Genomic DNA, 12,851 nt, shown 5'->3' with positions numbered 1-12,851 from the left:
TGTCCAGGTACAGTACAGTGTTTGACTCACTGAAGAATCCAAAAGGTCCAAGTCAATTCTGTCATTCTATCAAAAGCAGCCTGGAAGTGCTAGTTACCCACTACTCTTAATCAGCACAGGTAGAAAAGGAAGATGTTGAGGAGTGATCCCTACAACTAACAAAGTAACAGCGTAAAATAAGAGTTCCTTGATATTGTGTCTCCTCAAAACCTAGCTCAGTAAGGTTCTCAGACACACAGACACACACACCTCTGTATGTCACCTGTACTTGGGAAAATCAAACTGACAGAACTTTGCTAAGATAACTAACATAACCACTCCAACGTAATTTTGAATATTTGCTATTTTGAGTATTTAAAATATATTCATATATTCAAAATTCCATTCCAATGTAAACGATTCACTATTTTAAAGAAGGTTCCTAGGGTTCTATAACGGACTTACTAAACACCATAATGAGAACTTCTACTATTTAAAGACAACTAATTCATAAATGGGAGCCCTAGTGGCACCGCAGTTAAGAGCTCAGCTGCTAACCAAAAAGGTCAGCAGTTCAAATCCACTGGCTACTCCTTGGAAACCCCATAAGGCAGTTCCACACTGTCCTATAGGGTTGTTGAGTCGGAATCTATTCGACGGCACTTTACAACAACAATAATTTATAAATGAAGCAACTTACATAACAAATTTAATAATGGTTATTTTTAATGGCTTCATATTAGACACTGGCCACTAAAGCCAACTTCTCCATTTTTAAAATCCCTTCTCAACTTAATTAGTATCATCCTACCGCCTACCTTTAACCAGAAAAGAGAAAGTAATCCTGGGCAGAGTAATAGACGCTTTTCCCTCTCTTTCTCAGGGAACTGTTCCGGAGCCTGGAAAGCTAAATCTTTCCCTTTAGAAGTGCATATGACCCTGCTTGTGCAGTCCTCACCCCATTTATAGTGTGAACTCTGTTAAGCAGACAATATTCACCCTAAGAAAGGCTACTTTATAGCTGAAATAGAAATCACACTTACTAAGGTTTTAGTTTCATGCTATAACCTCCACCTCACACATGGATAGAATAAAAGCATGGTTTATAAATCAGACCAAAGTTTTTTGTTTTTGTTTTTTTAAGGTTTTAGTTTCATGCTATAACCTCCACCTCACACATGGGTAGAATAAAAGCATGGTTTATAAATCAGACCAAAGACAAGACTCAGTCTTCATGCTGTTCAGACTCTGACTTCCTCAGGAGATCCTGCAAAATGTGATACAGGGTTCTGTCCGACTGTGAATAGCTATTCCTGGAAAGGAGACCAAAACTGAATTTCACTTGAAGCCTGCTACTTAACTCAACAAAAAAATTTTTTAAGGCTTTATTTTAATCAATTCTCCATTTTAATCCTAATCATTTAATAATGGATTATTATATTTAGAATTTTAATGTAACGGCAATAAAGTTAGTTAACTGATTGGGTTGGTCAGTCAAATTAGCCATGGGAAAGACTTTTTTCTATAAAACCTTAAACGTGTATGTATGTACAATATTATCATTAATATTAACTTAGAAGTGGTAAAGTCAGTTCCTACCTGAATTACTGAAGGGAGGAAAGTGGTATAAATAACCCAAATGAGTAGAGAAAGCAAAAAATACTGCTTATATTTAGCTTTGAAATCTTTTTCTCCTTCAGCAAGTTTTTTTTGTTTTTACTAACCTGGGTCATCTAAATTTAACTTGCTTAGGCTTTTAAATTCAGTTTGTATTCATTGATTACCCACAATCTGATAGCAGTTCAAAGCATGTTTGAAAGGCAGGGAACTAAAATCATAGAAGCATCCTTAAAGTGAACAATCAAGATTTAATGGCCGTTTTCTATATTCATTAGGCAGTTTCTTCCTTTAATTTCTTAGGAGTGAAATATAAAGTACTTACTCATGCTAGTGGGCGTTTAAATGAGCACATAGAAACTTCTCGTGGCAATAACGAAATGCATAATGAATTTACACCCAGGGCTGCTATAAGGAATTCCAGTATTTAACTTAAAATATTCATTTTCAAAACTCCATGCTTGCTTGGTAAGCTTTAATTTGTTTGTAGGCTCAACTAAATAGCTTATTATATTATCTTAGCTAATCTCAGTGGAAGTAACATACCAGCATAATTTATCTAAATGTTCAAGACTGGCAAAACACAAAAACAAATCATTACCATAAAAAAAAAAGGAACAGCTGTCAAGTATGCCTGGTAAAATGATGGACAAATAGCTGCCTAATTAGCCTGCCCGTGCACATTAGCTCACATCATGAAAATCCAGGTCACGAAGCAGTACCAAAATCAAGCTCAGAAGTTTTATATTAGATAATAATGTGCAGTATACACTCTGCAGAATTGAGGCTTTGTAGGAATATTGTTTTTTAGTAACTGAGTGTTAAAATTCATTGGAGAGGATTATTTGAGAGCACCATTTGTACCTGTGATAATCAGTACATGTATGGAAGAATAAAGATAAGATCAGCCCAACCACGTGATTTTGTATTACTGAGATTAAATTAACATTGAGTACAATTTTTCTCCCAGATGTCAAAACATCCCACAAGGGACATAAAATTACTCTCAACAGCAACCAGCTCTAAAAGTTAGTGTGACACAGCACAGTAAAGCTGTCACCAAATATCATTTCACATTAACATGCCTTCATAGATGCAAATAAATTTAACTCGCAAGTCTAATTTTGCAAGCGAAACAAGTTTCCAAATTCTATCCAATGAATCGCACTTCAATTAACTGGTACAATAAGACAACAATAAAATCTGTATAATACTCTGGGCCTTCTTTAAGAGGAAATGGACACAACGGTTACTCTTCCCCCTTAGTTCGAACTCAATATCCGCAGCTGCCAACCTGTGAACCAGAGTCCACGAAACCATGCGTGCATCAGGTCCTACCTAAAGACTGAATAAGGTTTCCAAGTATGTTAACTATTTTCCAATACTAAATTCATAACTGCTTTTGATTATATACTTCCCGATCCATTTATGTGCCCGTTCCAAAGAAAGGTGGTCCAATGGAATGCAGAAATTATCAAACAATACCATTAATATCACATGCAAGGAAAATTTTGCTTAAGATAATTCAAAAATGTTTGTAGCAGTAATATACTCAGCAAACATCTTAGGGGAAGATAGATGAAAGATTAAAAAGGATATTTCACACATGTTGAATTTTTAAATTCTGTTAAAATATTACAAGCTAAATATGAATTACAATATTTGTGTAAATAAGAATTAAAAGTACCACTTAACTATTAAAGCAAAAGTCCCACACAGTCGTTTCCTCTTTTCTCATCAGTATCTTCCTCTATTACTGTCTTCCTCCTGACAGTCAACAGAAAAAGCCAGTGGTCTTAAGCAAGATCCTGAAGATTAGCGATACGGTGAACCCTCTAACTCCAAGTGTGATCTCACTTCAGGGCTCCAATACCTTATCAAATCCTACATTAAACCACTTATCTCCCCCTCATGACAAACTCCTATCCTGACTTATCCAGTTTCCATTAATGATACCATTAACAATCTTGCATCAACACAGACCCAGAGTCATTAATTCTGCCTTTTCATCGCAGATTCTCCTGGTGATTTCTGTCCAGTCAGTTCTTTTCTTTTCATCCCCCCTTCTCAGTTCAGGTCAGAAGTACTAAAATAGCCTCCTAAAGGTCTTCCCTTTCAAATCCATCTCACTGTTAACAGAATAATCCTCAAAATAACAAGACCCTCTTTCTGAAGCTTTTTTGCTACAGTATGAACTTTCATCTCCTTCTCGCCACACACACACACTCCATGCACACAAATACTCACTACCCAACATGCACCATTCTCCCCAAACACACCACACACACCCGCAACTCACGCATGTACCTCTCCTCCTAGCGTACACACATGAAGGCACTCCCTAGATAAGCAAGAACCAGACACATAGACTCACATCTGACAAACCCCACCTAGCCTTTAAAGCTCAGCTGAAGGAACCTTGTGGAGGCCAAAGAAAGACAATACCATAACCCGTGTAAGCAAAACCTGAGCCTTATGACACCAAACTTTTGAATAAATAACATGAGGCAAGGGAGCCCCAAGGAAACTGAGGTTGAATTTCCTGCCAAAGGATCCCAGAGTCCAAATCGAGTTGTTTTTTAAAAAACAAGTGTGGTTTTCTTCTTGAGTTTTTGGGTTGAGATTCATATTTGATACACTTGTGATATCTTCCTATCTCCCAGATCATAAACTAAGCAAAAACATCCGTGTTCCTAGTTCAGAGCACACATCATGTACCTGCTTAGGTATGTCACTATACCAATAAATAGCTAAACTATTACACAGCAAGTCAGGACTTCTACTGCACTCCAATTTCCCTGCCCATGAAATATACATATTACATGCAATTTATTTCAAGTGATACCGCATTTTTTGCCTCAGCTAGTTTGGCATTTGAAATTAAAGGAACTCTTAACCAAAACACAAAATACGACAATCACCAAATTCTTTGTTAAGTGGCTTAGTCAAGTAATAGAACCCTCTGGTTCCACCATCAAATGCACTTTTCTCACCTGGATTCCAAGACACTCTCCCTAGTTTTTTTGTTTTTTTTTTTCCACTTTCACTAGCTGTGCTTCCTCAATCTTCTTTGCTGGCTTCAAAAGTCAAGTGCCCTAAGACTAAGTTCTTGGTCCTCTTCTAACTACTGACTCCCTTGGGAATCTCATTCAATCTCAGGGCTTTAAATGCTAACCAGAAGGTTGGCAGTTTGAATACACCAGCCACTCCTTGGAAGCCCTCTGGAGCAGTTCTATTCTGTCCCATAGTTGGAATCGACTCAACAGCAACAGGCTTGGGTTTCTCTGCGGATGACTTCCAAATTTGTATCTTTTTAGGTTGAATTATGTCTCCCCTGAACTCCAGGTTTGTGAATCCAACTGCCTACCTAACATTTGAATGTTTAAAAGACATCTCAAACTCAACATGTCCAAAACTGAATTCCTGATCTGCCCACCACCACTAATCTGCTCCACCCTGGGTCTTCCCCACAGTGTCAACGGCAACTCCACCCTTCCAGTTCTCAGGCTGAAAGCCTTCTTTGCCTTATACCCCAAATTCAATCCATCAAAAATATACACTGGTTCCGCCTTCAGAATATACCCAGATTCTGATCACTTACCACCACCTCTGTTACCACCTTGTTCCCAAACCACCACATTTCACCTGGATTATTCTAATAATTCCTAACTGGTCTCCGTACTTTTTGACTTACCCCTACCCCCAGTCTATTCTGAATACACCAGCCAGAATTGTTTTGAAACTTGTATTACATCTACTGTATCTCCTTTTGCCTAGAAGGCTCTACACACACACACACACACCCCACACCCCCTCACACACCCCCTCTCTCTCCCCCAAGGCGGCTACATGACTCACTTGCTCCCTCACCTCCTTTCAGGTCTTTGCTCAAAAGTTACCTTCTCAGTCTCAGCCTTCCCTTACCACCTACTGAAAACTGCACCACCATCCCTGGACACTGCTTCCCCAAGCATCCTCCACTCCCTTCCCTCACTTATTTTTCTCCATAGCATTTATCACCTTCTAATACATACATTTCATTCACCGACTGTCTCTCTCCATGAGGCCTGGATTTTTAACTATTTTCCTCATTCATTTACGTAACTACGTATTAATGCCTACCATAGGTCGCCAAGGGTCAGAACTGACTTGACAGCAACTAACAACATATGTGAATAGTGGCTGACACACAAAAGGCTTAAATACATATTTACTGATAAATGAATGATCCAGCTACTTCAGAAACTAAATTTATTCAGGTCAATCATGCACCTCGAATTACAGAATAACTTAACGTAACAACCTACAGCGACACGTAGGTAAGTCTACTATGCGCTCAGATACGGGAAACCACAGAATCAGATAAAACACTGTCCTTGTTCTAAGGGACTTGCAATGTAATCAGATGAAAAACGATTATGGTTTTCTTAAACATGTTGTGTGGAAATGGGCAATTCTCTCCAAGAGTACATATCAACCCAGGATTTAAAAATAACTTTTTTAAAGAACTATGAACATGGCTACCCTCATTCAAAATTTAATTTCTTTCATTATTCTAGATAAAGGAGCAGGCACTGTTGTGCACTGTTAAGACAATGCTGCTCAAAGCGTGGCCCAGGGGCCCGTGATGATCTGCTAACTGTATGCCAGTCTGTAGAGAAATTGAGGGTATGCATTTAAAAACTTCGCAGCAATTTTACAGAATAATTTTCTGATTATTGAATCTAATAATAAAACATTTGAGCCTTGTGTTTGAAAAGCATTATTAAAACATCTGAAAAAGTTTAGGAACATAGCTTCTTTTTACAACTTGCAGGCACAGTTCATATAAGAGAGGAGATGAATCAAAATATCAACCAAAGTTCCTTCCATCCTAAATTTCCACAAAATGAACATCACCTTTAGAAAAGAAAGACAGACTAAAACCAAAGCGATAAAAATCTGCTTTTTAACATTTTTTTTACTCACCTTTATGCAGGGAGGAAACCCTGGTGGCACAGTGGTTAAGAGCTACGGCTGCTAACCAAAAGGTCAGCAGTTCAAATCCAACCAGGCGCTCCTTGGAAACCCTATGGGGCAGTTCTTCTCTGTCCTACAGGGTCATTATGAGTCGGAATCAACTTGACGGCAATGGGTCTGGTTTTGGCTTATTAGGCAGGGAATATTTTCTCTTAAAAAAAAAATACAAATACCAGCAGCGCTCAGAGAATGATGGCAAGTGTTAAAAGGACAGGAGTTAGCTTGAAGGGCTCCCACTGGACAAATCTGGATCAGTCTGAGCACCAACATAAATAATGACAGTAAGGGATTTTAAACCACTACATAAAATAAAAATCCGTTAAGTCTACACTGATATACATGAGTAAATAAATAAGAAATTTCACTTTACAGTAAGAATCCAACTAACAAATACAAAAAGACTCGCTGACTTAGAAAACCGCCACTTGGTAATTACCACAATTAATAATAGATTCAGAAAAGAATCATCAAGGAATGTTAAAATTATACCCATTGCCATCAAGTCAATTCCAACTCACAGATCGGTGGGTAGAAATTTGAGGATACACAGGATATTTAAAAAGTCTCAAAATTTTGCCCCACGATAACAACTTTACAGTGAAGAAACCTGGTAGTAGCCACCATAACCAAGTAATCAAAGTTAACCTCACTAATAATGACATCACTTGCCTCCTGATACGCTGTACTGAGAAGAGCACACACCACTTCTTATGGTATTCCTGCCAAAAGTACATAACCTGACTTTAATCTCGAGAAAACATCAGACATACATACAGTACTTTCCACAAAATATCTGGCCTACATTCTTCAAAAACAAGTCAATATCATGAAAGACAAGAAAGACTTGACACCAGATTAAAACAGTCTAAAGAAACACTTCTGCCGCTATTCACAAAGTTTTCACTGTCCAATTTTTTCAGAAGTAGATTGCCAGGTCCTTCTTCTCATGGAATGGCCATGGAAGCAGCAGTCGAAAAATGAAACAACATATTGCTGTGGGTAAATCTGCTGCAAAAGACCTCTTTAAAGAGTTAAAATGCAAAGATGTCACCTTGAGGACTAAGGCACACCTGACCCAAGCCATGGTATTTTCAATTGCCTCACATGCGCATGAAAGCTGGACAATGAAGAAGGAAGACCAAGGAATTGATGCCTTTGAATTATGGCGCTGGCGAAGAATATCAAATATACCATGAACTGCCAGAAGAATAAATTTGTCTTGGAAGAAGTACAGCCTGAATGCTCTTTAGAAGGGAGGATCGTTTTACTTTGGACGTGTTTTCAGGAGGGACCAGTCCCTGGAAAACAGCATCATGCTTGTAAAGTAGAAGTCAGGGAAAAAGAAGATTCTCAGCCAGATAGACCTGACACAGTGGCTGCAACAATGGGCTCAAACGTAGCAACAATTGTGAGGATGGCACAGGACCAAACAGTATTTCGTTCTGTTGTACATAAATCGGGTTGCTATGAGTCAGAACCAACTCTATGGCATCTAACAACAACAACAAATATATCCACCATCACACAATAAACCTTAGGAGATGACAAAACACTTTCACATACATCACCATTTTCGTCCTAACAAAAGCTGAAGGTCCTATCATTATTACCCTTTCATAACTGCATAAATGAGCTTGGGTTCCTACATCCTAAACCTTTCTAAAAAATTGTGCCTTCTAACACAACCAAGAATCCCTGGTGGAGCAGGAGAAAAGTGGGCTGCAGAACTCAAATCCTAGTAAAAGACCAGACTTAGTGGTCTGAGACTGGAGGGACCCCAGAAGACATGGCCCCCGGACTGTCTGTTAGCCCAAAACTGAAACTATTCCGGAAGCCAACTCTTCAGACAAAGACTAAACCGGACGATAAGACATAAAATGATACTGGTGAAGAGTCTGCTTCTTAGCTCAAGTAGATATATGTGACTAAACGGGCAGCTCCTGTCTGGAGGTGAGATGAGAAGGCAGAAAGGGGCAGAAGCTGGCTGAACGGACACGAGAAATATAGGATGGAAAGGAGTGTGCTGTCACATAGGGAGGGCAACTGGGGTCACATAACAATGTGTGTATAAATTTTGGTACAAGAAACTAACTTGAACTGTAAATGTTCACCTGAAGCACAATAAAAAAAATAATAAACTGTCCCTCCTTTCCATCCCTTCTGCCAAACCTTAGTTCACTATTTCTCTCCTCAACTATTTATTATTCTTAACTGGTCTTTCTACCTTCATCTTCCTCATTAATTGCCAGAGTGGTCTTACCAAGATAAAGACCTGATCCTGGTATTCTCCACCTTAAAACTTTTCAACAATTCTAAACAGGACATAAAACGCCCTTCATGATTCGTCTTTATCTCTTCAACTGCCCTTCCAAACATATGCACATGCACACATGTTGAGAATACTTTACAATATTTTCCTATACTGATTTATTACTGACTTTCACCAAAATCTTATTAAAGTGAAATCTACTTTATTTTACTACGGGAAGACCAGTCCCATCTCTTGATAGTTACACCCAATTCTCTCATCTACAGGAAAATGTTGTATACTTCTTCGATGTGGGTCCAAGTCCCCCTCTACCTCTTACTGGCTCTGGGATATTGGGCAAATCCTTGGACCCAAGCCTCTTCATCTGAAAAATGGCGATAACAGTGTCTTAGTATTACGCAGGACTGGGCAGTGTTTCGTTCTGTTGTATGCAGGGTCGCTACGAGTCAGCACCGACTGGAGAGCACCTAACCTATCCTTCAAGGAGCCCTGGTAACGCCGTGCTTAAAGCAATGGCCTGCTAGCTGAAAGGCAGGCAGTTCGAACCCACCAGTGGCTCTGCAGGAGGAAGATGTGGCAGTCTGCTTCCATGGAGCTTTACAGCCCCAGGAACCTTATGGGACTGCTGCGAGTCAGAATCGACTCGACAGCAGGAGGTTTGGTTTTTTTGGTACCTATCTTTCGGTAGGGGCTAAAGCAGATCACCTCAAGACCCAACTCCTATAATTAATACTACAAACAATTTTCAGTTTGGAATAGCAACACCTTAAATTCTGTATAGAGCTTCAGGTCACAGAACATCTTAATATATTTCATCCAATCCTCAGAACAATCCCCCAAGGTGTGTAGCATCTTCATTTTTATGACAGGGATCTGTGGCTCCAGGAGAGGTAGAATGACTTACTGAGGGCACAAAGCTAGGAAGTGAACCCTAGTTTCTGACTCCACTGTTCTCTCACTACAGCCTCCCAGGGTTACACAAACATTTCCACTTAGAATATGAATATTAGGTTTCAAAACTAGCTGACTGTATAGTCACTGACTCTACCTCACACATGGCACTGACCAAAAATCAAACCTGTGGCCATCAAGTCTATTCTGACTCATAGCGACGCCATAGAACAGAACTGCCCCATAGGATTTCCAAGGCTATAAATCTTTTCAGAAGCAGACTGCCACATCTTTCTCCCACAGAGCACCTGGTGGGTTCGAACCAGCAACCTTTCAGTTAGCAGCCAAGTGCTTCAACCACTGCACCACCAAGGCTCCTAAACTAGTCCCAAAATGTTTACTTCTCTCCAGCTTGCCCTACTGTGCCCCGGTTGGTTGAAGCCACTATTGTCTGTCACCTGGATTACGGGAGAAACTAATCTCACAAGCTTCTACTCCACCATCCTTACATGGAAGCCAGAGTGATCTTTCTCAAATGTAAATTAGATCATGACACTCTACCAAAAACCCATTGCATGGAGTCTATTCCAACTCACAGTGACCCTACAGGACAGAGTAGAACTACCCCAAAGGGTTTCCAAGGCTGTAAACAGACTGCCACACCTTTCTCCCTCGGAGTAGGTGGTGGGTTCCAACCGCCAACTTTTCGGTTAGCAGCTGAGCACTTAACCACTGTGCCACTAGGGCTCCTTAGACACTCACTACAAAGCTTAAAATCCTCTAATGGCTTCCCAATCCACTCAGAATAAAATTAAAATTCCTCAACCTTGCTTACTAAACTTTACATAAAACAAGATTTCTTTCTGTTCCTTGATAAATCGTGCTTGTTCTCCTCTAACATCTTTGTGTTAGAAGTCTCTTCTGCCTAGAGTGGTGAGTTTCACATAGCCAGCTTGTGATCATCTCTCTCAGCGCAAATATCACCTTGTCAGAAAGACTTTCCCTGACCACTGAGGACAAAGTTATCATTCGGCATTCTCTGTCACAGCACCCTACTTTAATTATCTGCAGAGCACAACCTGATAGTTTTTTGTTTGCTTCTTGCCTGTCTCACCACATTAGAATGTAAACACAAATAGCAGACTTTGTCTTGTTCACAGGAATATCTCAAAATCTAGTATATTTGCTTTCTGAAATGCGTATTAACACTGAACAGTTAATTATTAAATGTTTTAACTTCAGAAACATTTTTGACAGAGTTTTATGTAATCTACTTTCTGGAACTCCTAAGCAACTTCAAGTCACACAATAGCTGTCCAATAATTAATTTTCTGAATGAATGTCTATAAAAACAATGCTTTCAGATTTTCAACTTACTACAATATCCCCAACATACTGGAGACCTTGTGGCACAGTGGTTAAAAGCTCAACTGCTAACTAAAAGGTCAGCAGTTTGAATCCACCAGCTGCCCTTTGGAAACCCTATGGGGTACTTCTACTGTTCTATAGAGTCGCTAGGAATCAGAATCCACTGGACAGCAACAGGTTTTAACATAATCTCCTACCTACCTCCACACAAACACACACACAGAGCTCTTTCCTCCTCCCAACTGTAAAACAGTAGATGATCTACACCAAAGAGGATCACCCCTCTCTAACTGTGGGCCCTCCAACAACACTAGCCCTGTGGGAAGATGAGGGTCAAGGATGGAGAAGGAGTAAAAGGCACTCATAAGCAGGTGCTAGGGGTGCCTTCTCAACCTCACAGGTGTGCTTTCGCTGTACCAAACTCTCTGCTGTTCCCCGAGAATGACATGCAATGTTCGCATCTCCATGCCTTTACTCATAACACTCCTTCTGCACGCCCACCACCACACCCCCATTCTCACCCAGAAACCTGTTACTCCTTTTTTGAGGCCTCTGTAAAAACCCTTTCTGACCCCACCCAAGCTCAGGCTCAATTAACTTACTCACTTCTTCACTGCTTCAGAACAATCCTCTATCGTATTACTTCAGTGAAATATAGTTTTTTATAATACTCGACTGTGAAAAATTCATTCTCTCTAAAAAGTGCCTGCTATGTGAGACAGTGCTTAATAACCATTTAGTCAATGAAAAGCAATACTCCACTGGTATCAATGGGTAGCATTAAAAAAAAAAAAAAGGCTTAATCAAAAACAGCTCTTTAAATTATTATAACTTCCCTATTTAAAAATAAACTTGGCTTCATTACGAAAAATCAAAGTTAATTACCCACCACCACCAAAAAAAAAAACAAACGATTTAGAAGTGGCTGTTATGAGTCAGAAACAACTTGACAGCAACAGGTTTGGTTTTGGTTGTTAATATCACAGAAAGGATGTCCTGCCTTCAATGTCAATCCCAAGTGTATTACTTCAACCTAAACGTGCAACACCAAGTGGAGATCCTTTTCTGCAAGTGCAAAACAGAGAGAATTTCATTTATCCAAGGCATGCTGTTTTGCAATAATCAACTTACACTTCAGAATAATTATTTTGTTGAAACTATTTAATCTCAGCAAATAGTGCTGGAACAACTGAATATGCACATGCAAAAGAATTAACCTGGACTCCTACCTCACACCATATACAAAGGTTAACTCAAAATGATCAGACCTAAATACAGGAGCTAACACTACAAAGGAAACCCTGCTGGCGTAGTGGTTAAGAGTTCGGCTGCTAGCCAAAAGGTTGGCAGTTTGAATCCACCAGGTGCTCATTGGAAACCCTATGGGGCAGTTCTGCTCTGCCCTATAGGGTCTCTCTGAACTGGAACTGACTCAACAGCAATGGGTTGGGTTTTTTTAAATACTATAAAACTCTTAGGAGAAAACACAAGCGTGAATCTTCAAGATCTTGGATTAAGTGATGGTTTCTTAGATATAACAATAAAGCACAAAAGCCAAAAGAAAATATAAATTGGACTTCATCAAAATTAAAGTTGTATGTTTCAAAGGGCACCATCAAAAAGTGAAGGAAAAAAAAAACATAATGAGATAAAATATTTGTAAATCATATATCTAATACTGATTTGTACCCACAATATATAAAGAATT

General features: G+C 39.4%; 2 protein-coding genes across 4 annotated transcripts in view; one reads left to right on the top strand and one right to left on the bottom strand.

Annotated features, from left to right (window-relative positions):
- FAM53B (family with sequence similarity 53 member B) overlaps nt 1–12,851 on the top strand; it is a 533,156-nt gene that overhangs the window by 258,707 nt on the left and 261,598 nt on the right. The window lies entirely within an intron of this gene.
- ZRANB1 (zinc finger RANBP2-type containing 1) overlaps nt 1–12,851 on the bottom strand; it is a 64,313-nt gene that overhangs the window by 45,208 nt on the left and 6,254 nt on the right. The window contains exon 1 of one of the 3 annotated variants that reach the window (XM_049854776.1): nt 3,292–5,367. The exons of the other annotated variants lie outside the window; for them this stretch is intronic. The gene's annotated coding sequence lies outside the window, so the exon portion shown is untranslated. Of the gene's footprint in view, nt 1–3,291; nt 5,368–12,851 lie in introns of those variants that run through there. 3 annotated transcript variants of the gene reach the window in all.

The sequence above is a fragment of the Elephas maximus genome, chromosome 16 (assembly GCF_024166365.1).
Source record: "Elephas maximus indicus isolate mEleMax1 chromosome 16, mEleMax1 primary haplotype, whole genome shotgun sequence".
Taxonomy (NCBI): domain Eukaryota; kingdom Metazoa; phylum Chordata; class Mammalia; order Proboscidea; family Elephantidae; genus Elephas; species Elephas maximus.
This window is presented reverse-complemented; position numbering and strand designations above follow the sequence as displayed.